This window comes from Myotis daubentonii, chromosome 1 (genome assembly GCF_963259705.1).
Source record: "Myotis daubentonii chromosome 1, mMyoDau2.1, whole genome shotgun sequence".
NCBI classification, from domain to species: domain Eukaryota; kingdom Metazoa; phylum Chordata; class Mammalia; order Chiroptera; family Vespertilionidae; genus Myotis; species Myotis daubentonii.
This window is the reverse complement of record NC_081840.1, coordinates 167834699-167860181: the sequence shown is the minus strand read 5'-3', so window position 1 is coordinate 167860181 and position 25483 is coordinate 167834699. Positions and strand designations below refer to the sequence as shown.

Below are 25483 nucleotides of genomic sequence, written 5' to 3'. Positions count from 1 at the left end.
CTAACTTAATTCTGGTGCCGTGTCACATGTAGAAATTTTTTGATATTTGCAACCATAGTAAAACAAAGACTTATATTTTTGATATTTATTTTATATATTTAAATGCCACTTAACAAAGAAAAATCAACCAAAAAAATGAGTTCGTGTGTCACCTATGACACGCGTGTCATAGGTTCGCCACCACTATCCTAGATGAATCTTTGTGTTCAAAAATAATGAAAATTAAGTCTTTTTTTAAAATATATTTTATTGATTTTTTACAGAGAGGAAGGGAGAGAGAGAGAGAGAGTCAGAAACATCGATGAGAGAGAAACATCAATTAGCCGCCTCCTGCACATCTCCTACTGGGGATGTGCCCGCAACCCAGGTACATGCCCTTGACCGGAATCGAACCTGGGACCTTTCAGTCTGCAGGCCGACACTCTATCCACTGAGCCAAACCGGTTTCGGCAACCTTTAAGTCTTTAATTCAATCCTGATTTCCACTTAGAGTAAGCATAAATCACAAGCTGGTATTGCAAAACTGTTAAGTTTTGGTTTTTTTCTTCTTTAAATTAATGTTGACCAAGAGCCAGTGATAAGGATCAATTACATTCCCCACCCACCACTAATACAAGTCATGCTAGACAACACCCCCCCCCCCCAATTCCGTTCACTCCCACAGGTGCACGGCTCCCACTGCTGCAGTAGCTGCTGTTCACTGCTCCTTGGCTGCCACATCCACTCATGCTGCTCTGGCCGCCATAGCCACCTCCACAACCCCCACTCAGCTGCTGGCTGGTTGGGCCACCATAACTGGACTGATTTGACAAAGCCATGCCTCCTAGCATTTGGCTACCGTAAGCACCACCGCTTGCTCCTGCTGTAGAATTCAAGAAGAGTTCTACATATCTGTGTTGCATATTTGCTTTGTCTTTCGAAGCAACATCTTCGTGAGTTGCAAACTCGACATCTGCTTCACCAGTGACTCTGCCATCAGGACCAATTTCAATATGTACTCTCACAGGGTTGAGTGGTGAAAAAAATTATAAATGTCATTCTCAGTAGCTCTGTAAGGTAATCCCCGCATGTGTGCACAGTGTCCAGTTGTGCTCTAGAAAGTAGAGCCACCATCCCCATATCTGTGGTCAGACATTCCTGAAAAACATGAAGTGAGGTCTCTTCCAAATATATCTGACCCAAAACCATAGCCATCATTATAGCCATTATAATGATCATAGCCTCCATAACCTCCACCATAAGCACCTTGCCTCATCCTTTCAAATCCAGCTCCCTGCCAATGCTGCTATGCCCTCTGCCGGCTCCAGGTCTGTCATAGGGACCTGGCCGCTGCATGGCCATAAGCTTTCATGGTGGGTCACAGTGAGTTCTGACTTCTGCTCAACTGCTCTTAAAAATTTCCACATACCTGTGCCCTATTCTTTCCTTGTGCGTCTTTAGAGCCTTTTCAGCTACTTCCTGTGAAGCAAACTTCACGAAGGCCTCCCCCATACGCTTCTCCTGGAAGTCCACCAGCAATGTTATCCATTTGGCACAATTTCCAACCCTGAGAAGAACCGAACAATTCCTTCCTTGCTACATCCAAAGGGGAGTCCTCTAAGCCGTACAAAGCCATCCTTGGCCATGTCAGGACTATCTGGACCAGTCTGCGTCAACACCCAGTTCATTTCAACGTTGTTTGACTTGAATGCTTCAACCATGTGTCCCATGGTTTCTCTGTCTTTTTTCAGGGCCAATTTGATTTCATCTTCTGATTCAAGACTCGCCACTCGGTCTGCCTTCTCTGGTGTAGATGAAACTTATACCTGGAGCCCCATTTTGAATTTTGCAGTCAGAAAAAAACACTGCACTTCGTTCGCCGAGCAAGACCAGGGCAAGCCGCGGACCTTCACCACGAGTCCCTCTCCGCCTTCGGTACCCAATAGCATCATCTCTTAGTGGATCCTGGCGTCGAAGCACACTGATCACACGACTTCTGCGTGGCTGAGCAAATCAATGGTTTAACAACTTTGAAAAGAAATTTGGGAACTTTTAAAAAAAGTTAAACATGCAACTAACAGATCACCCAGCCATTTCAATTCTTGGTATTTACACAGGAAAAACGAAAGTACGTATCCATATAGAGACTTGTACACAGATATTCTTAGCAGCTTTATTTGCAACAACAAAAAAACTGGAAACAACTCAAATGTCATTCAAGAGATAAAAGCATAAACAAATTGTGGCACTTGAAGTAAGAAAAAAGAATTGTTGATACATGCAACCATGTAGATAAATTTCACAATAAGTAGATGAATTTCACAATAAGTATGTAGCCAGATGGCAAAGGAGCACACTATATTACTCCATTTATATAACATTTTAGAAAAGTAAAGCTAAGCAATAATGACTGCATGCTGATTAATAATTACTTAGGAATGAGAGGGAGGCACAGGGGCTGAAGGGAAGTATTACAAAGAGGAATTAGGAAACTTTTGAAAGTAATGAATTTGTGCGTTATCTTAAATGTAGAGATGTGTTACTGGTAGATGCATAGGTCAAAACCTATTGAATAGTATACTTTAAATATGTGAAATTTATTATTGTGCATCTCAGTATGGCTGCTGTGGCAAAGTCAACACAAGAGTTTCAGACAAAATAGCAGGAAAAGATTAGGAAGATAACTAAAAGCAGGTACTATCACAGTTGTTCAGGAAATAAATTGTTTCAAAAAGGAAAAAAGCCCTATCCTGCTTTTCTCAGTGGATAGAGCATTGGACTGCCAACTGAAGGGTGGTGGGTTTGATTCTGGTCAAGAGCACATGCCTGGGTTGCAGGCTCAATCCCCAGTAGGGGGCGTGCAGGAGGCAGCCGATCAATGATTCTCTCTCATCATTGATGTTTCTATCTCTCCTTCTCCTTTCCTCTCTGAAATCAATAAAAATATATTTTAAAAAAAGGAAAAGAATCTGAAAACAATGTTGAATGTTGTTAAAAAATAAAAGACAAGAAAGGATTAAAAGCGTTCATCACATACAGAAACAAAGTCCTTAGAAAGGGCTGATCCAGACTCCTGCTCTTTGCACATAGTTCTATGCCCTTCGGTTTCTAAAAGCTGGTCTGTAGAGTCCTGTTGAAATATAAATTAATGATATTTGAAAGCTGGAGAGGTAACTCTGTTCTAAATTGGGACTATATGCCTGGCTGCTTCAAATATTAATCATAAGGCAGTTCTTAAATTAACTGAAAACTGTTGCAATTCCAATCACGCTTTAAAAGAATAAGTTAAAATATCAAAAATGGCTTGGTAGATGCTAAGTTTTGCTTTTCATATTTGCTTATCTTTTGCATTAATAAAGCTTGTACATTAGGACAAGTTTTTCATTAGTTCTTTAGCTACCTTTTTCCTGACAGTTCACTCATTTCCAAGCTGAATGAGTATACCTGTCAATATGGAACTTAGAGCATAGTTTTGAATATCAGACGAGCAATTTCTTTGACTCATAGTGACCTTTGTATACTATAATGTATTTGATAAGGAGCTTCCACTAAATTTACTTTTCAGAGAGAAAGACAGATTTGGAAACACTGTTAATTATATGGACATTTCCAAGGTAATAAATTTGGACTATCACTGGGTAGCTGACTCAGCCCTGTGTAGCCTGAGAGAGCACTGAAAGGGCTATTTTACTTTAGGATCTCCTCATATTTAAACCTAGAGGCTCGGTGCATGAAATTCGTGCACTCAGGGAGGGGGGCGTCCCTCAGCCCAGATTGTAAGAGGGAGCAGGTCAGGCCAAGGGAGCCCACCGGTGCACGATTGGGGCCAGGGAGGGACACAGGAGGGCTCCAGGTCATGTCCAGCCCGTCTTGCTCAGTCCAGATCGGCCAGACTCCAGCAGCAAACTAACCTACCGGTCAGAGCATCTGCCCTCTGGTGGTCAGTGCATGTCATAGTGAGCGGTTGAGCAGCCTTGACATATTAGCATATTATGCTTTGATTGGTTGAATGGCTGACCCGACGACGGAGCACTTAGCATATTAAGTTTTTACTATATAGGATGTATTTCTTTTAGTTGTGCCTTAGAATAGTTCAAAGAGTTTGGGAAAGCCATAAGCAAAATTACCAAATGTTAATTTTAAGCATTTAGATGCTCTTTACCATAATTGCAAGATAAGAAAATTATGACATAACTAATACTGATACAATTTCAATGCTTTATTTAGTCTGCATGAAACTTTTCTTCTGGGAATTACAGAATGCTCCATCCTATTTAACATAGCATATGGACATAGCATATACTATTATTATAGTCTTCTTTTTCTATTAAAATGCTAATGAATAAAAGGGATTTCATTCTTATTAAGGAGGGTAGAGGCACAAGTGTGGGAGAGTGAATTAAAAACAAACCTACTGGGAGAAGAGATAAGAATTCCAGACATCTGTGTGATTCTTCCTCCCACATATCAAACTCAGAATCACACATCCACAGGGAAGCGGGATATTAAAATATAAAAGAAAACAGAACCCAAACTTATAAAAAATAGCAGACGATGGCAAAGGGGTTCAATAAAAGCAAACAAATTTCTTATTTTATTCATAAAACACCATTGATGTTCATAAAATCTAGAGGCCCACATAGTGGGTGGTTTAATAGTTTGTTCTTTTGTCATTTGAAGAAATTTACTTAAGAAAAATATAATTTCATTATTTTGGCTTTTTCTGTCATGTCCCAGGTTTTTCTTGCTGACTTGCCTTTGGTTAATTCAATATTCATTACTCTCTCCCTGTGCCTGCAAAAATGTTTATGAAACCAATCCTACCTTAATCTACATCACAAATCCATACCTCCCTTCCATGTTGCAGATCCATTCAAGCATTTCTCTTACAGAGTCATTCCGGTGGATAAATTAAGTACTGTACCCTGAAATACCATCAGATGACTTGGCTCTTTATTAGTTTTGTCAGAAAATTATAACCTGGCGCACCTCCTTAAAATAAATATGTGTTTGCTCTTACACTCAGCTTCACTGTTTGAGAGAATTTATTTTTATGTTGATCATTAAAAAAGGTGAAGGGCATGGATGAAACTGTGCTATTTATCATGATCCTAGAGGTGACAGAAAAAGGAAGATATTGGAAACTTGGATGTCCCAAATGGATTTACACAAGGTGGTTTACCTTTTAGAGCTGTATACTTACAACCTTTAAAAATAAAAATTCTGAAAAAATAAACAAAAGCTTTCATATTTAAAATTCCTACCTAAAAGGCAACCTTGCTTTGAAGATTTAAAACTTTTAGCTTTAATTATTCTTTATCCTTGATATTAGAGGTTTTTAAAATGCAAATAAGAAAAACATGCATATCCAAACTTAGCTTGTCAGCTAGATGTCCCACAAATTCAAAAAATCCAAAATAAAGAAATGCCTTTTCTCTTTCAGTGTTTTCTTATCCCAGATTAACTATCTAGGTAAATGGATGATGTGTTGATTCATTCTAGTTCCCAAACAAAAGAGAACCATCTTATATGAATTCTTCCTACCTCATAGCTCACTATTCAACAAATAGCTATTTCTCTTGTTTTCTTTAACTTTGTATCCCCACTGTCACTTTTTTACCAAGAAATAATCCATAATTCATTCTACTGTCAAGAAACCTCCCAAACTGGATTCTGGTCTTTCCCCGCTCACTGCTGGGGAAGACACCAACTCCTGCCATCCTGACAGCTGATGCTTTTTTATTATTTCACCTCTAGATACCAAAACCACATTCCACAGGCCCAATGCTTCATACTTCGTGTGTTTTTTTTTTCGTTTTATTTTTTTTCTCTTTATATATATTTTTATTGTTGACAGTATTACAGATGTCCCCCGCCGCCCCCTCCTCTAGCCAGCCCCTACCTCCCCTCAGGCCTTCAACACTATTGTCTGTGTCCATGGCCTATGCATTTAAGTATATAAGCTCTTTGGATTTTTGTTTTATGCTTCAGAAAAATCTGATTTTTTTTTCAAGTTTCCTAAAGGTTTTGTTCATTTTCTATTTTCATATTTTTGCACTATTTGCTACTTCTTCCCAGAATGTTTTTCTACCCTTTCTATTTACATTTATCACCCAGCACACACAAACACTTTTAGCAGCCTCTCCAACTATGAGTTATGGATGAATAACATAGTCTGTTACCTTTCTGTCTTCACAATCAAACAAGGTTTATGAATAGAATAAATAAGAAAAATTACTGGAAAAATGTGATGCACACATTAGGAATAGGTACATATAAGTGTTTTGAAATCATGAAGAACAAGAGAATGACAATATCTTAGGATAGAAGAAGGAACAATAGTTACTAAAGGCTCAGTAGGATATGATTTCTAAAACATTGTGCTGCCCCCTTTGGGTTGCACCCGTTCTGTGAGTTGTTAAGAGACTCATGTGCTTATTGCCGGCTTAGCTAAGTGAATTCCTTTCTTCTCATGTTCTCTGATAACTTCCTGTAATAATTAGGGTAGAACAGTTCACAGTTAATAGACTGCTCAAGATTTTCTGAGTCAGATGGATTTGACCACTGTGTAAAGCACTTTCTTAAGTGCTCTCTCAGGTTTTATCTTAGTTCCAGCTCATTTGACTTGTTGGTACTCTCTCTCCTCTCTTGTGACTAAAACACAGTGTTGCTTTTCATTGTAATTTTATTCAGTGCTGCATTCTTATTTTTCATAGGTATATTTTTTGTTTGGCTTAAGAGGTGGCAGAGAAGTTAAGATTTAATATTTAACCTGTTTGAAGTAGATAGGAAACATAACACTACTTATAGATGAATACTAGATTAAATAGGATGGTCTCTCAAATGAGAACATCTACACATTTTCATTTACATTTAAGTAGTGTTATATATTACCATAATACAAATTTTCAAAGGTATTAATAATTGATACTTTCAATGTAAGAAATCATTATAAAAGATCCATACTTAATAGGTAAGTTATTATTTTTCTCATCAGATTTGGTTTTAGACTTATATTTGTGAATGACTTAGAATTATAAATGCGATAATAATAAAAATAATAATTTCCAATTATGTTTGGCACAAAGTTATATATATGTTAATTATTAAATTATATGTGATTTTTAAAATTATTAACTAAAGGACTATATTTGTATATTTTCCTGTCTTTACCACATCTGAAAAGAAACATTCAAAAGTGTTTTTTGACTTATAGTTGCAATAAAAGTAGCAGAAAGCAATGGCTTTAGAAAAATGCTTTTTCATATTTTCCAATTGTTTCAGGTTCTCAAAAAACTTTGTGAGAATTAATATACATTTTCTTAGAAACTTTAATGCTCCATAAGGGTTTCACTTTTAAGCATAATTCATTTTAATTAAACTTTGTTTTTAAAGAAATCTTTTAATTTTCTTTTGAACCCACTATAAAATGACTACTAAGACTTCAGTGCTTGGTAATAGAAATAAATATTTTTAAACTTGAGGTTTTGCTATTGTCAAATATATATATTCAATCTATAGATCATATCAAGAATGTATCTGTCCAATTATCCACGTATCTATACATCAATTTACTTATCCAACAAATATATATTGAGTATCCACTGTGTGAAACTGGTCATTGCTGAATACCTTATCTAATAAAAGGGTAATATGCAAACTAACTGTCACTCCATCACAAAGATTGCAGCGCTCATAGTCACAAGATGGCGGCACCCAGTCCTCTCAGCCCTGCAGGAGTTCCCCAGGCCTGGGGGTGGGGGGCGGTCGCTGAGAGCAGGCAGCATGAGTGGCCTGGAAGAATTCTTGCTTCATCGCCACAGCAACGAGGCAAGCGTTCCATCCCCGCCACGGAGGGCCTCTGGCCAGGCTGGGCACAGAACGCTTGCGTCGTTGCAGGCCGGGCTGAGGGACACCCCCAGCCCCCCATGCACAAATTTTGTGCACTGGGCCTCTAGTTACATTATAAATCAGCATAGGTTTTATCCTTAAAAAGCTTATACTCTGATAGATTCAATAAAATGCATATATAATCATAAGGACAAGTAACATTTGTTAAGCAGTGTAATAAATGTAAAGATTGGTTGCCATGAAATTACAAAGGAGGGTAAACTTCTTTCTAATAGGAGAAGGGAAATTTTAATTGAAGAAATATACAAATTTGACCTTATGGGGTGCGGGGGGAAAGCTAGGAGTAAAAAGACCTGAGGAAATAAGATGAGGAAGAGAAGACCATTATAGGTATGAGAAATGGACCACTGGCATGTGTTAGTACATGCCATTCAGGATGGCTGCTGTGCATTGTGGAATAGGGAGGCTCTCAACAATAAGGTGGAAGAAAGTCATGAGATTGTAGGGATCATCTTTCTAGTACTCCCCTCACTATCACACTTTCATAGTCCTTCATTTTTATTTAAATATATCCCTTTACTTTTTTTTTCACCACCATAATCAATTATATTATTCCAATGGCACTAATACAGCTTTGAGGTGCTCATGGTGACATTGCACAAAATTCCCTGCCTTCTAGCTACTGTCCAAACAGAAATCTCTAACTGCTTGTTCTTTCTCCCTTTCTGGGGGAATATCCACTGTGGACCATTTACCCAAATAAACCTCTTAATGCAATTTAATTCTTTGTTTGGGTTTTTTTTGACATTTGAGTTTTCCTCAGAAATGGAAAAAAGTGTTGGGTGTCCCATCCCACTTCTCCCACCAGCCAAATAGGACCCTGTAGCCAGGGCATTTCTGTTGCCTCTGAAATCTTGAAATAAGTACGGAAAGAAACAGTAACAAGTGTTCATGTTGACTGATGGCACAGAGTGACCCCAGAACCAGCCAGGTGAGTGGCACTGTGTCTGGACAGTCTCAAGATGTTGTGGAGAATGAAGACTTGTAGTTGATCATTAGCCAGTGAGGGGGGTGGCACCTGGGCGGCAGGCTGCAGGAAGAGCAACCTACGATTTGTCAAGGAAGTTGTCCAGAGCTGGGATGCCTTCCTTCAGCCTTTGCACTTACATGTCTCAGCCACCACCTGGCTAGGGTGGCTGGTGTTGTCAAAGGGGTCTTGGGGCAGGATCTGCCAGTGGTCAAACACACACTGCGAAAAAGCCTGGCCATCTGTGTTGGATCTCAGGTCTGCAGTGAAGTCAAAGGACTCATTGATGGGCAGCTAGGTCTTCACAACAAACATGGGGGTGCCAGCCACCTGGGACTCCTCAAAGACATGGCCTCGCTTCCTGTTCAGGACTCAGTAGATACCACCAACCACTTGCTCTGGACACTGGATTTCCACAAGGTAGATGGGCTCCATGAGTGGGTACTGGGCAGTTAGCACGCGGGCATACAGGCAGCCCGGGCTGTGGGGATGATCTGGCCACCCCCTCAGTGGATAGCATCAGCATGCAGTGTTACATCATGGATCTCAAGCATACCCCGGGCATGTTCTCCTCACACAGTGCCCCCTTTTTGTGGCCCACTGGAAACCAGCCACCACGCTGTCCTTGATCTTGTTGAGATACTGCACACCTTTCGTGATGTCAGTAAGGAGATTGGGCTCAGTGCATGTCCCTTTACTTCTTTCCCTCCATTCAGTCAAGGTTTTGTATTGATGACATTATTCAGCAGTCACTTCCCTCTTTAACTGTGTTTCATGAAGACAAAGGAGTGACACAGTGAGGCTGGGACACAGCAATTCATTTTCTCTAACATTTTTGAAGCACCTCATTTTAAACCAGGCAGCGTTTTATTGTGTGTGCGTGTTTGTTTGGTGTTTTTTTCCCAAATCTATTAAGAACTTAGCACTGTGTCAGAAGCAGTTGGAGAAGAGAAAGGGTGTTCTGAATTTAATTCACTAGAAGAAGCAAAATTCACTCAGGAAACATGTAAAGATATCAATTTGGACATAGAATGAGATTGAGTACTGAAACATATGGTTTACCAAGAAAATATTCCAGGTTTATTGTATTTAAGTTAAACATGAAGGATAACTACTTCACTTATTCACAAATATTTATTCAGTGTTTTCCATGTGTCAGGCTTTGTTGCAACCAGGGGATATGGAGTAATTAATAAAATTAATAAATGTATGTCTCCCTGCTTCATAAAGTCTTAATTGAAAAGGAGAAACCCAGACAATAAAACACAAATAACCTTTATATTGTATCAGATAGTGATAAGTGCCATGGAGGAAATTTTTTCAAAGTAAAGGGCAGTTGGGGATATAGAGTCAGAAATGGCATTTTAAAATAGGGTGGTGGGGAAAGTTCTCTCGGATGTGATATAAGAAAATCCTTAAAGATCTTGAGAAAGCGTATTCCAGACAAATGTAATATCAAATCCGACAGCCTCAAGATGGGAGTAGTTGAACTCAATTTTCTACTAGAAAAGAGCAAATAAGATAGTGTGTCTGGACCTGAGAGGGATAGAGGGAGAGGAGAGGAGAGGAGAGGAGAGGAGAGGAGAGGAGAGGAGAGGAGAGGAGAGGAGAGGAGAGGAGAGGAGAGAGAAGAAGAAGAAGAAGAAGAAGAAGAAGAAGAAGAAGAAGAAGAAGAAGAAGAAGAAGAAGAAGAAGAAGAAGAAGAAGAAGGAGAAGCCACCAAGAAGTGACACAGAACCCTGGAGTAAGGGCCTTAAGGACCATGACAAGGACTATGGCTTCTACTCTGAGTAAGATAGGCACTGTAGGACTGCCAGAAGAGTGTCAGGATCTGACTTAAATTTTAAGGGTGACCTTGTTTGAGAACAGACCATGAAGAACAGAAGACAGGGTATGTGGTTGAGGGCAATGTTGAGTGAGAATAGATCTTATGGCACATTGAACAGTCCAGAGCAGGAGCTCAGTCAGTGGGCCACCAGCCCCAGAGACAGAGCCTCCAGCAGTTCCTATGCACGCAAAGTGCTGTCATTCTGGTCTTAATGTAGCTCTCCCAGCACATGCAGCATGAGTAATGGATATGAACTCACAGATATTAATAAAACCTACACTCTTTAAACACACACTGATTTATGAGAAGTATTGTATGAGAAGTATGAATGGTCTTAAACAATGGATTCTAAAAGAATAACTACTACATTAGAGGGGACCCATAAAGTTTGTCATTAAAATAAGTTTATGACTTAAAAAATTGGAAGCCACTGTGCTAAATAAGGGGATTTGACCTCCAGGTGCAGGATTTCTTCATTTTCATAAGGAAGACATGAGAAGTGGCCAACTTCCTGATGTAAGTTAGTAGATTGTCCAGTACTGGCAGATTTCCTGCTGTATTCAAACTTTGTCCTCTATATCCCTCTTTGCAGGAATTAAAGGTGGTTGTGGAGGGAAAGGACTACCTACAGGGATACTGGAGAGGCTGGCTCAAGTACTAGTACTTGTCAGGGCTATTGAGTCCCATCCTTATTAAACCTCAAGATCTGGTAACACTGCAGGTATCAGAGTTTTCCCAAAGCAATAATCTATGTCCATTCAGATATAACCTATAGCTCCTCCTCCATGTATCTTTATAGCGATTACTGCATTACACAAATATGAAGAAAGAATTTAAATAATAAATATACATATGTATTATTTTGCATAGACACTGAAAAAATGTGATTGCTACTGGTTAACCAAACTATGTCTTATAGTCGATTGTGGACCTTAAGAACAAAATGTATTTTAAAATGGTGCTCTTTTTATTATCTTTTATAATTATCAGAAAATCAGTATGCCGATAATAAATAACACTGGACTGGTATCATTAATTATTCTCAGTTTGAGAAAACTTACCGGAACATTGATAGAACTGATTAGATTAAACTAAAATTATCAACCTCTTTATTATTTCTAATAAGTAAATAAACATAGGTATGGGAGCTTTTGTTAATATTTAAGTTAAATCCTCAGATTATTGGTCAGAATGTTATATTTGTCTACAGTTTCATTTGCAATACTCCCAGCCTCTATTATTTCCTAGTGTCCCCTAGGAAAATAAATCACACTGTAACTAGTATCAATATATAGTTGTTTCTCCAGAGAGTCCCTATTTACCAAGGCTTGTCCTCTATTTCAAGGTCAGTGCATTAATGACAGCACATGACTCTGATGAGTTCAACCTCTTAGCTTGCAAATTGCTGAATTTTTGCTAAAAGCAATTCTTGAATTAATTGTAACTATTTGGCCAGTTCAGACTCAAATGATGCCATCTGGGTTGGCCAAATTGGACTGTGCAGAAGAAAGGGAAGAGCCTTTTAAACACTAGGCCGTATTCCACTTTGCTCTAGAAATGGCCACAGAATATAGCCTTTGTTTTTGCCTCCTGATTCACTCATGGCACAACAAGGGTAACCCTCTCTATTATTACTCATGCTCTCTTCTTTGTCTTCTGACACTGGAATTTTTCTATTTTTCCAGTATTTCCATTCCATAATCATGTTAATTTATATTCTCCCCTCAACTTGTCTTCTTTTAAAACTTCACTTTAATTAGAAACAAATCTTTGTATTAGATAAGCCACAAAGACAGCAATGTAGAAGAGCTTGATGTTGGAATCTGTCCACATTATTTACCAAATGGTTCAGTATTTCCAAGCAGCTGATGACAGACCAGCCATCAATCCAAATTCATTTCCAGAGAGACACATAAAAACTTTACTGCTTAGCAGAGCTCAAAATATCCACCTGTCTCTCTGACTAAAGTGCAAGCAGGGACCAGTCTGCTGATTCTGGGGTCGTCTTTAATCTTTTACATTGGGCATCACCATCTGATGCTAATTATATTGTTGATGTTTCTAATTCCTCTTTAGACTGGGAATTTTTATCGCTTTAGATTGGGTGATTGAATTTGGGAGGCAAAAAAGCAGATTATGGAGAATGTGTATAAACTCATGTATAACTGTATGAACTCGTGTATAACTGTAATGCACTCCACCCCTCTATCTAGAGATGCACTCACATCTTTTCAGCATTTCCATTTCATTGCTTGAGCACCTTACTTATCAGTAATTGGAAGTTTGTTATTTTCTCCTTGAGGAGCCCCTCTCCCTGTACTGCAAGCACTTACCCAGTTCAGCTTCCACAGTCAAATGCTGAGAAAACTGGAGCTTGACTAGTTTGTCACTATCACAGCTACAGTGTATGCACAGTCTTGCTGAGTAAGGTCACCTTTCACTCAGGCTCTCAAAAGCAGACTTTTCCAGAAATACACTCACATGAATATAATCAACTGACCTTTGACAAAGGTGCAAGGGTGATACAAGGGAGAAAATATAACCTTTTTAACAAATGATTCTGGAAAAACTGGACATCTACAAACAAAATGAACATAGACACATGTCTTACACACTTTAAGAATTAACTCAAGCCTAGCCAGTGTGGCTCACTGGTTGAGCATCAACTCATGAATCAGGAAGTTGTGGTTCGATTTCTGGTCAGGGCGCATGCCCCAGTGATGGGCTGGATCACCAGCAGGACCATGCAGGAGGCAGCTGATTGATGCTTCTCTCTCATCATTTGTGTTCCCATCTCTCTCTCCCTCTCCCTTTTCCTTCTGGAACCAATAAAAACATATTTTTAAAAATTTAACTCAAAATGGATCACAGATCTAAATGTAAAATATAAAACTTTCAGAAAATGATACCAGAGAAACTTTGGGTTTTATGATAATTTTTTAGCTAAGACAACAAAATCATAATCTATGTATTTAAGAATTTATAAACTGTGCATTAAAATTAAAATTTCTGCTCTGCAAAGGACTCTGTCAAAAGAATAAAAGGACAAGCCACAGATTTGGAGACAATGTTTTTTATCTGAATAAGGATTATTGTCCAAAATATACAAATAACTAATAAATGTCAACAATAAGAAAACAAATAACCTGATTAAAAATCAGCCAGAGACATTAACACCACCTCATCAATGAAGTACAAAAAGGTAAATAAGCATATGGAATGATGCTCCTCATCATATTTCATCAGGGAAATGCAAATTAAAATAACAATGTGATACCACTCACTACACATCTATTAGAATGGCCCAAATCTAGAACACTGATAACACCAAATGATGGTGAGAATGTGGAACAACAGTAACTCTCATCCATTGCTGATAGAAATACAAAATGGTACAGACACTTTGGAAGACAGTTTGGCACTTTCATAGAAAATTAAGCATATTCTTACAAAATGATCCAATAATCATGCTCCTTGGTATTTACCCAAAGGAGTTAAAACCTTATGTTCACACAAAAACCTGCATATGGATGTTTATAGAAGCATTATTCATAATTGCCAGAACTTGGAAGCAGCGAAGTTGCTCTTCAGGAGATGAATGGATAGAGAAACTGTGGTACAACCAGACAATGGAACATTGTCAGTGCTAAAGAGAAATCAAGCCATGAAAGAATGATTACAGAGGAAACCTAAATGCATGTTGTTAAGTGAAGGAAGCCAATTGAGAAAGCTGCATACTGTATGATTCTACCTATATGACATTCTAGGAAGAGCAAAACTATGGGAAATAAAATACCCACCAGTGGCTGCCTGGGGTTAGAAGTGCAGGGGTTAGGGGGGTGGTTAAGTAGTCAGAACATAGAGAGTTTTTAGGGCAGTAAAACTTGTCTGAACATTGCTATAATAATGGATACAGATCATTATGAATTTATCTGAATTCATAGAATGTATACCACCAAGAGTGAACCTTAAAGTAAACAAAATGGACTTTGGGTGATAAAAAGATGTCAGTGTAGGTCCATCAATTGTAATAAATTTACCACGCTAATGGGGATGTCAATAATGTGGGAGGTTATGCTTTTATATGCACAGGGGATACATGGGAAATCTCTGTACTTCCTGCTCATTAGTGATATAAACATAAAACCACCCTAAAAATCTATTTTTTGCCCTGGCTGGTGTGGCTCAGTTGGTTGGAGAGTTGTCCGATACACCAGAAGGCGGCAGATTTGATTCCTGGTGAGGGCACATACCCAGATTGCAGATTTAATTCCTGGTTGGGAATGGGCAGGAAGCAACCACACAAATGTCTCTCTCTCTCTCTCTCTCTCTCTCTCTCTCTCTCTCTCTCTCTCTTCCTCTCTCCCTCCTCAACAAATATGTTTTTAACAAAGGAAGGTGTTTTTTTTTTTCTATTATGGTGACACTGTGATGGAGATAAGAGCTCAGGAGTAGGTCTGGCATTCTCACTTTTCATCTGAGACTCAGTGTTCTCTTGGCCTCCATGAGTTTCCCACCTAGAAGAGTCAAGGGCATTACCCTACAAAGGAATACTCTTAAAATTAGTCTACAGTGATTTCTCATGTCCTTAGAACATTAAAGCTATGTATATATTTGTGCCCATTTTAATCAATTCATATTTAAACACATAGTCTATATTATATATGTACTCATTAAATAATTAGATCCATCATGTCACTTGTATTTTTTGGCAATTAAATTATAACATTATAATATGCATAACACTGAAAGTATTGATATTTTTCTCCTAATCTGCATCAAAGTAAACAAATTATTATTAACAATTATTATTAATACTATTCAAATATGTATTCTGAACTCTTGAAGTGCCATCCTATACTGTATGCAACTCTGGGCACCAATCTTATTTATATACATTTTTAATGCAATCATCCATTTTAAATTATTTGTGGCCATTAGATGAGAAGAGATATGTGCAGCAAAATTGGATCCTGTCTAAAAATCCAGTAATGATTTAAAAAAAATATGCCGTGACACATTAAGCTTTTATACAAAGTGAAACCACTGTGCCAGAACCATGGGCATTTAATAAAAATCAAGGAAAACCTGTTAAAGGCAAATACCTTGGTATATAGTAATATCCTTTCACCTTTCCTTGCAATTTCTCCAGTTGGCACAAAGGATCTTGATGCTTTTAAGTGTTTTTATGTAGCAGGTAGAATGGATTTTTCAATATATCTTGATTCCCAGAGGCTTTAGGGGTTTTGCAAACCTATGTTAAACCATAATTTGTTTAAGTGTTATTTTCTTATATGAATGGCATTATTCCATAGAGATGGTCTTGCTGAGTGTAGGGAGTATTGAATTTTCTTTTCTGTGATATATTCAAAATCCATTGCAGATCTAAAGACTAAAATGTTGAATAAATGAAGAACACGATAAAAATTAACAGAGCAGAGAAGCCCCAGCTGAAGGAGAAATAAATGGCTTCATAAACTTTGAAATGTGCAGCATAAGAGGTTTCTGCACAGCAAAAGAAACCATCAGCAAAATAAAAAGAGAACCCACTGTATGGGAGAACATATTCACCAATGATACATCTCACAAGGGGTTAATTTCCAAATAAAGAACCCATATAGCTCAACACCAGGAAGACAAACAATCCAATTTAAAAATAGAAATACAGATGGCCAATAGGTGTATTAAAAAAATTGCTCAAGGTGACCAATCATCAGAGATGCAAATGCAAACGACAATGAGGTATCACTTCACACCTGTCAAAATGTCTATTATCAATAAATCAAAAAACAAGTGCTGGCGAGAATGTGGAGAAAAGGGAACCCTAGTGCACTGTTGGTAGGAATACAGATTGGTGCAGCCACTGTGGAAAAACAGTGCGGAGTTTCCTCAAAAATTTAAAAATGTAACTGCCTTTTGACCCAGTGATCCACTTATGGGACTATATCCTAAGAATCCCAAAGCACCAATCAGAAAGAATATATGTATCCCTATGTTTACAGCAGCATTATTTACAATAGCCAAGATCTGGAAACAGTTCAAGTGCCCATTGCTAGATGAATGGATAAAAAAGATATGGTACATTTATACCATGGAATACTATGTGGCTATAAAGAAAAAAGGAATTCTTACCTTTTGAGGCACCATAGATGGACCTGGAGAGTATTATGCTAAGCAAAGTAAGCAAGTCAGAGAAAAACAAGTATCACATGATCTCACTCAATTGTGTAATCTAATTTACACAATAAACAATGAACAAAATGGAACCAGGATACATGGAACAAAATAGAAGCATAGATACATGGAACAGACTGGCCGGTTCCTGAAGGGAGGGCAGTGGGGGTGACTGGATAAAGAAGGGGAATGGAGTAGCTAAAGAACATATACATATCCATGGACATGGATAATAGTTTGGTGAAGGCCAAGGGAGAGGGATGATGGGTGGGTGAAGATGGAGAAGCAGGGGGGAGGGGGAAAGGGGACACCTGCAATTATGTCAATGAAAATGGCACAAGCATAAGTGATGAGTTTAGCCTGGACCTTGGTTCAGCATCCTTAGTACTTGAGTTAAGCTTGAAAGAATTCAAAGCCAAATTATAAGGAAAAGTTTATTTTAAAAAGTTGAGGTAGTAGAAGAGCTCTTGGAGCTTAGGAGAACGAGAGGGAGAGAGATGTGCCCCTTTAGGGTTCTAAGAGGACGAAGAGACACAGGAGTGGGTCCTCTGTCCAGTCCTGAGGACTTTTATCTGGAGTCCCAAAGGAGGAGCTCAATAGAATATACATCCGATTTCCAGATGTGTGCCCTCATGGTCTCCACTGATTGGTGGCACCGGGGGGTCATTAGTCAATGCAGCTGGTCCTGATGTCACCATGGCCTCCCTCAGTCTGATTTTTCTGCTTCCCTAGGGCTCGAGCTGAAACATAGCAGAAGCTTAGATGTCATCTTCCAGAGGTTAATGCTTAAGAGAGTGGGCACACAAGGGCTTAGAGTTTTGCCTTTTCCTTGGCACCTGGGTTTCTCTGCACCTGACATATTCCTACTACAATCAGCCACACTTAAAAGTAAAAGGAGTGAGAAATATCTCTCACAGTTCCCAAGAAGAAAAGCTGAACAGATTTTTGGTAACTGTTTGCAGACTGAATGGATTCCAAGTCCTTAAGCTAAATGTCTAACTGCCACTTCCTTCTGACTTCTTAGAAAGTAGGTTCTTTAATAGAGACAGAGAGGTCATTGGTTATTTATTCTAGAAACATCAACAAAATCTCTTAACACTATGTTTAAGAAGTCAAAATGAATTAACAAAAGGTGAATTATCAGCTTATTGCTTTTGATTTCAGAGAAATATCCTCCCCTTTTCAACTCTAAACCTTCCTCATAACCTAAGCATGAGGGGGAAAAACAACCTTTTTTCATTCATTGAAGTAGTTCCCTTTTTTATTCTAAGAAAAACCCATTGTCTATGACAAAGAGCCTTTTGACCCAGGGAGAGAATACTAATTTAAGGGATAAATTAATGTCTGTTCCCTTGTGCAGTGGGTCAGAAACCAGATGAATGGGAAGGCCCCTTTGTTAAATAGTTTTCTAAACTATTGTAATCTTAGCAAAGCAAGAAGGAAGATTTGTTCCTTTTTATTGAATGAGCATGAGAATATGGGAACATTGTATATAATAAATGTTTTTTGAGTCATTCCATATGGCAAATTTGTCTGGTCTCAAAGGCAGTGTGAGGACCATCTTCCTGTAGGAAATGTGATAAGAAAATGAACATTCTCTAGTATTTGCTATCTTTTGATTATAACAGACGTTGCCTCAGAATGAACAGACTTCAATTTTCACTGAGTGTACTAAAATATATCTTGAGGTTACTGTTAAGAATTCAGGAAAGCTTATAAGAAAATGTGAGGGCATTTCCCTGTGAATTGCTCTGCACCTAGGGTACATATTAATTTTAGGTATTGTAAGTAGCGCCATTCAGGGAAACTCACCTATGCATATCTGCTTTAAGCTAAATGACTATGGGAAACAGTTTATTTTATAATTTTAGTAATATAGCTTCAAACTGCTATAATTAGGAATACTAGCAATCATGTTTTGATTGCATGGTTAGATCAAGTGAAATTCTACTCAGAACTTACATTGATTTTATCTGAGATATTCAAAGTGTTTGCTAATATTAGTCAATTATATAATATTATATAATAGTTACTCCATAAGGCACAGAAAAGAAGATTCCCACAGGCATCTGGACATTCTTTTTTTATTCTTTGCCCTTGACTGTTGATTTTAAGAGTATATGGATGTTCTAGTATGTGGTTGGACCCAGTAGTCAACACTGCATATCCCTAAGAGTAAATTTAAATGTCATTAGAGTGAATGTTTAAAACTAACATGTTTGTCACTAACCCCTCTTAGGTACCCACTGTACCAAAAACTAGGAATTAAGTACTGTTTTGTTTAACTTTAAATCTAAGAGATATAAGAACCTAAAAAATTTAATTTTCCAGCTCCATACAAGTAGTAACTAAAGTAGTGCTAGAACTCCAAGTCTAGCAGACCCCAATTTCTTCCCCAATCCACCACAGAAATTTTTTTTACCACTAACTTAAATTATGAGAGAAAACAGAGAAAGTTTAAAACTTAACAAGTAGTGGCTTTATTTATTCACTAGAGGCCCGGTGCATGAAATTTGTGCAGGGGGGTTGGTGTCCCTCAGTCCGGCCTGCATCCTCTCCAATCTGGAACCCCTTGGGGGATGTCCGACTGCCGGTTTAGGCCCGACCCCATAGGGACATCCCTCTCACAATCCGGGACTGCTGGCTCCTAACCACTCACTTACCTGCCTGCCTGCCTGATTGCCCCTAACCACCCCTGCTGGCCTGACCGCCACCTAACTGCTCCCCTGCTGGCCTGATTGCCCCCCCTGCCCTGCTGGCCTAATTGCCCCTAATCACCTCTGCCTTGGCCCCCACCACAGTGGCTTTGTCCTGAAGGAAGTTGGACATCCAAAAGACGGCTGGTCACCCGGTCTAATTAGCATATAACCCTTTTATTAGTAGAGATTTTAAGGAATTAGACTCTAAGGATAAGGGCCCAACAGTCTAAAACACCTCTTGGGATCATTTGTTATTTGGTAGCACTATCGAGGTCTCCCATGCAGTGTATTCACGGGTATAGTTTCTTCTCTGGAGTGCCTTTCCCCCCTTCTCTGCCTGATAAACTCCCACTCTTCTTGTCTGTTTCTTCACATTTTCTTTCAATCCTTGGAATAATTCATTGCTCCTATTGTGTTCTCTTTGAAGATTGTATCTACTAGAAAATTGTTGCATTATTGTTTGCTATTTAAATGTTCATATTCCCAACTGGACTGTGAGTTTCTTGAGGCACTCCTCCATGCCCTTCACAATTGTTGCTCAGAATTTGTGGGATAATAAAAGAGTGATAGCTATCTCTCGTTTATGTGGATTAAAGGGATAGTGAATTATAATAAAGAGAACACGGTCATTGTGTATCTCTTAATTGGACTTCTATTTTTTCTTCTGTAAATTGAGGATGTTGAGCTAGATAACTTCCAATGTCATTTCTAAATTTATTGGTGTCTGATATATCCAAGTGCTATTTTCACTGTCAGTAGGAAACATATAAAGAAATCAATAGAGAACTTTTGATATATATATATCATCTCATATATATACTAGAGGCCCAGTGCAAGGATTTGAGCACCGTTCCAGTCCCTCAGCCTGGCCTGCACCCTCTTGCAATCTGAGACGCCTCGGGGGATGTTGGACTGATGGTTTTACCCCAATCCCCAGAGGGCCTGCGAGGATTGGGCCGAAACTGGCAATCCAACATCCCCTGAGGGATGTAGTAGTGTGTGAAGCAGCAGGCAGCCGGGGAGGAGCCCGAGCCCAGGCTGGGTGCCGTGCCACTCCCACTCATCCTTGCTACATCTGCATCTGCTTCCGCTCAGTAGTACTGCCGCAGAGGCAGGAGAGGCTCCATCTTCACCTGTGCTCACCAGCCATGAGCCCAGCATCTGGCGCCCGTCAGCTGAGTAGTGCTCTCACTGTGGGAGCACACTGACCACCAGGGGCAGCTCTTGCATTGAGCATCTTCCTTCTAGTTGTCAGTGCATGTCATAGCGACTAGTCAAGCAGTCAACTGGTCCAACGGTCAGCCGGTCGCTTAGGATTTTTTTATATATAAATAGATATATCAAAATGATATATATCATTTGATATATATAAAAATATTCCTACTGTGTTGAACAATATGAAAACTCTTACCTTCTCTATCATGATAAAAATAAATGTCTACCAATATAGTATGGGAATAAAACATAATTTTCTGCATGCAATTCTGCCTCCTATTTGCTAAGATAATTGAGAATCCATCAGTAAAAATAAACTTTCTAATATAAATATGTATGTATACAGTTAATGTTCCTTTTCAAAGGCTCATTTTAAGACCTAAAATTTATTCCTGATATTGATATATAGCTTAGCATCAAAAAACAAGCTGGATTACACACTCATAATTTTCAATATTTTATTAGTTCCATCTTTGCCATTCTCTTGCTCTGTGAGCTTGGGCAAATCATTTGAAATTAACAGCTCACTTCCCATTAGGAACAGGCAAAATGAGTCAACTAGCTCTAAAGTACTTTGATTTTAAAATTGCAATATTTAGGTAGAAATGTTAATTAATTAAAATTTATCATTTTAGCGATTTCCTACAAAATTATATGATACTTGCTTGAAAATGAACTGAGTAAAAGTAATATTCTATTCATTCTGTCAATAAAAATACAGATATATTACAGATAATGTGATACACAGAAGAAAATAGTTTCACCTAAAATGACCCAAAGTACAGAAACCATAACTGGCCATATGTTAATCTAAAATACTTGATTTCAAGTGCTCCAGGGCAGGGGTGAAGGATGCAATAAAATATTTCTTGCTTGACCCAAGTAATGTAATAAATATATTAAAATACTTATTTTCTACACACGAATAAACCTCATACAATCTCTGGTTTTCAAGGTCCTTTATTTATACTATGATGGCAAATCTTCAATGCTCTCAGAAAAAGACTATACATGTGCAAGCATAAACATGATAAGGCTTCCACAATTATGTCTGCAAGCCTAATGGATAAGAGATTCATTTTTGTTGCCTTTCAGCAAAAGCTAGTTTGACCCAGAATGTGCTGCTCACGAGCTTCCAGCTGTTGATTCTCAGATGAACAAACTGGACACACAAACTTTTGTGGAGTGAGAAGTATACCAAGGAATACACAAAGGGACTTAGTGTGTGGCTTTTATTACCTACCCATTATAGTGTATTCACTTGGTAGTGACAGGTAAATGATAACATATGTATCTCCTTAAATTAGCACAAATAAAGTTAGGAAGGTTAAGCAGCAAGAAATGGAAAACTAAAGGCCAAAACTATTTTTTTTCTTCACTAAGTTAAGACCGAGTTGCTAAAGTGGCTGTTATCAAGTGCTATTTATAGCACAGTATAAACCATATTACTGACTTGAGTTTTAGATTCAAAAGCTTTGGTTAATATTACTGTCTGCATTCAAAGCAGAGCTCAGTGCCTAAAAGCTGGTCAATAAACATTTTAGTACTGCTCTTTTCCAGTGATCTGAATTCAATAATGTTACCTTTCTAGAAGCTGCAAAATGGAAAGTGAAAGCATGATTTATGAAGCTTGGTTATGCATGGCCAGCTAAGAAAGCTTTAACTGATGCTTTCAGGATTCTCTTTAATGAAGTACAAGTTGCCAAGATAAGTTTAGGTAAATGAAGCCTCTGTCACATTACATTACAGTGAAAGAAATGACAGACATAGCCCAGCAGGTGGAAGTTAATGCAGAATGGTGGTGTCAAGCCATGTTGTCTAGGTAACTGCACAATGATGGAGCAGATGCATTAGTGTTATTACTATAAACAAGTTCATAATGCCACAGCACATTCGTGGAATCCCTTCAAATTAAGCGTAGCAGCTCTCTTTGTTTAAGTTGTCACTTAGCACACATGCAGATCATATTTCTGAGCCATCAATGCCTTCCAAGTAAAAGCTTCCTTATTCAGTACCAACTCCTATTTAGATGGTACTGTTAACCTTAAAACCTCTAATGTTTTGCATTTTCAATAACTTATTGAGGCATTGCCTGAATATTTGGTTGAAAATGTTACTTTCAGGGCTATGATTGAATGGATTGTCACCCTTCTATAGCGTGGGTTTCCTCAGTCTGAATGCAAACCAGAATCCTGAATACAGTGGATTATAAGAACTCAGCTGTGTCCCTAAGGAAAACAGTAGGGACGGGTCTGGTAGTTTAAAATGTTATTGTGATTTCAGTTCAGGAGGGTTTAGGGGTTTGACTTTGCTTGAAAGGAGTAATTGCCTTACATCCAGCTTGGCATTCCTCGGTGGGAGCCCACCACTACACATAGAAATAATCCAGGAAGGAAGAAGACAGTTAATTGTTCTGTGACATTTGACAGTGAGCTTACCTAACAAATAAATATTGGATTTCCCTTAGTAATTAAACTCTCTCAGTTCTAGAGTTTTATGTATAATTACAAAGAAAACATATGGACAAATATATACTATAATATGTATACACACACAGGTTGAGAGGAAAACTATAACACCAAATCCAAGTATGTTGGGCAATCATTATAAGAAAATACCTGAATTTTATTCCTTACATTGAAAAGATAAATCCTCTTAGGACTTGCTTATATTGCAAACCCAGATGCACTCTGAGAAATACATGGACCACTCTTCTTGTAGAGGATGTGCGAGCCAACTCCTAAAGAGAAGATGTAAGACCATGAAGCTATATTTCTGAAATGGGAAGTGGACTGTACAGTTAACTTGTTCCATTTTTTATTTTTTTTATTTTAAGATTTTTAAAATTGATTGAGAGAGAGAGAGAGAGAGAGAGAGAGAGAGAGAGAGAGAGAGAATGAGAGAGAAACATCAATGTGAACAGGAAACATTGATCAGCTGCCTCCTTGCACTCCGGGACCTAGCCCTCAACCTGGGCATTTGCTCTAACTGGGAATTGAAACAGCAACCTTTCAGGGCACAGGACAATCCCAACTAACTGAGCCACATTATCCAGGGCTAAATTGTTCCATTAAAAAATGTTATTTGTATATATTTTCTTAATATCTGATTTTTAAATGTAAATTTTCCGTATCACTGTGACTTTTCTTATCTAGACTTTAAAAAAAATTATTTAGTCTCTTTACATTAGAATCTCCAAATATTTTGGGGGATGGGATGTTGGAAGCTACCCATCATCTTCACTATCAGAGAAGTATGAACAAGGAGCCCAGAACACTGATGAACCTTGAGCCTTGGCAAGGGCCAGAGCTATGCACTGATTGTTTAGTTGAGACAATGGGGGCTCAAGCTATTTCCTGACCAAATAGTCTCAGAGTAAATCTTTACTAATATTTACTGACCTTTAAGATAGTCTGTTACTGGAATTACCTGCCTAAGTGTTATATGTGTATCCAAAAAGGAATAAAAAGTTGGCAAGACCTGGGCACCAGGGAAGTCCTTCCTTTTGCATTGGGCTCTCCGCCTGGCCCCCAATTTCCAAATTATTATTTCTTCTCTTGTCTCGTCATTTGTGCGCAGCCCTTCTCCAGATCCCGAACTCTAAGCCATGCAGGACGTGGCTTGCACAGTGGGAGGACTTGCAAATCTTTTATCATGGGTCAGGGTAGAAGATAGTTGGGAAATATTAAAAATGGAAATTTGGATTTGGTTTATCTGCAAATACTTACATGATAGAGCAAAAATATACTAGTTGCAAATGAGACATTACTTGTAGCTGATAGATGCCAGATAATGGGCCATATGGGCAAGCAAAGTAGTTCAGAATACTTCATTTGCAAAATAAAATATTAGGGGAAAGTACAATATCCAAGCTCTAAAATAGAAACAGTTGGCACATATAAACATTACACCATCCTCCCTTGTTTCCCATTTTTAGAAACCCTCGACCCAGTTAAATCTTAGTTTGTTAAGTGCAGGTATCAAGCCTGTTCTATTATAAAGTTTTTTCACTAAATCATTAAAGAACCAAAATGCAGACTCCAGTATGAGATAGAGCAAATAAATCCCCTAACAGCATGCGGCCAGCGACAGAACAACATTCACTCCAGGCTCTTACACCACTTCTGAGAGGCCTCCAAGTTCTACCTACTTAGTAATCCCTCCCTCTTCCCCTTACTGATATTTTACAAGCAGCCCATGGTAAATACTGTGATCCACAGTTTCCCTTCATGCTCTCATCCTTATGTCTTAGGTAGACTCTCTATGGGGCTATGGCCACCCCCCTTTTGTTGCAGGATCATCTCATTTCTACTCTGTTGTAGGCATGTAGTTGCTTCTAAAAAATGGAGATCAAGTTAGAAAATATACATTATCTTTCTATGTTCATTCTGGCACCCTTATAGCATCATTCACAGGCTTCAGACTCACCAAACTTATTGACTGTCCTTCTCAAGGCTCTTGGGCTCAACGGACATGAGCCTTCAAATCTCCACATGCCCTATTCGGCATCAGTCACTGACCTATCAAAGTTTTCCCTGTGTCTGACTCTGAGTTACAGCTTTTTTTGCTTCCATTGCATTTCATTCTCCTGAGCTCACCAGATCTTCCATGCTATAGGATTTCCATTATGCTCTTAATTAGATGGATCAGGCCACCTCCCTTCACCTTTACAGTTTCAGCTTGAAATTCACTTCCCCTTCTTTGACAATC

The 25483-nt window shown here is 38.5% G+C and overlaps 1 pseudogene; it reads right to left on the bottom strand.

Moving 5' to 3' along the window:
• Positions 1 to 457: 457 nt before the first annotated feature.
• Positions 458 to 1986, bottom strand: LOC132216043 (heterogeneous nuclear ribonucleoprotein H-like; annotated as a pseudogene).
• Between the last annotated feature and the right edge of the window lie 23497 nt (positions 1987 to 25483).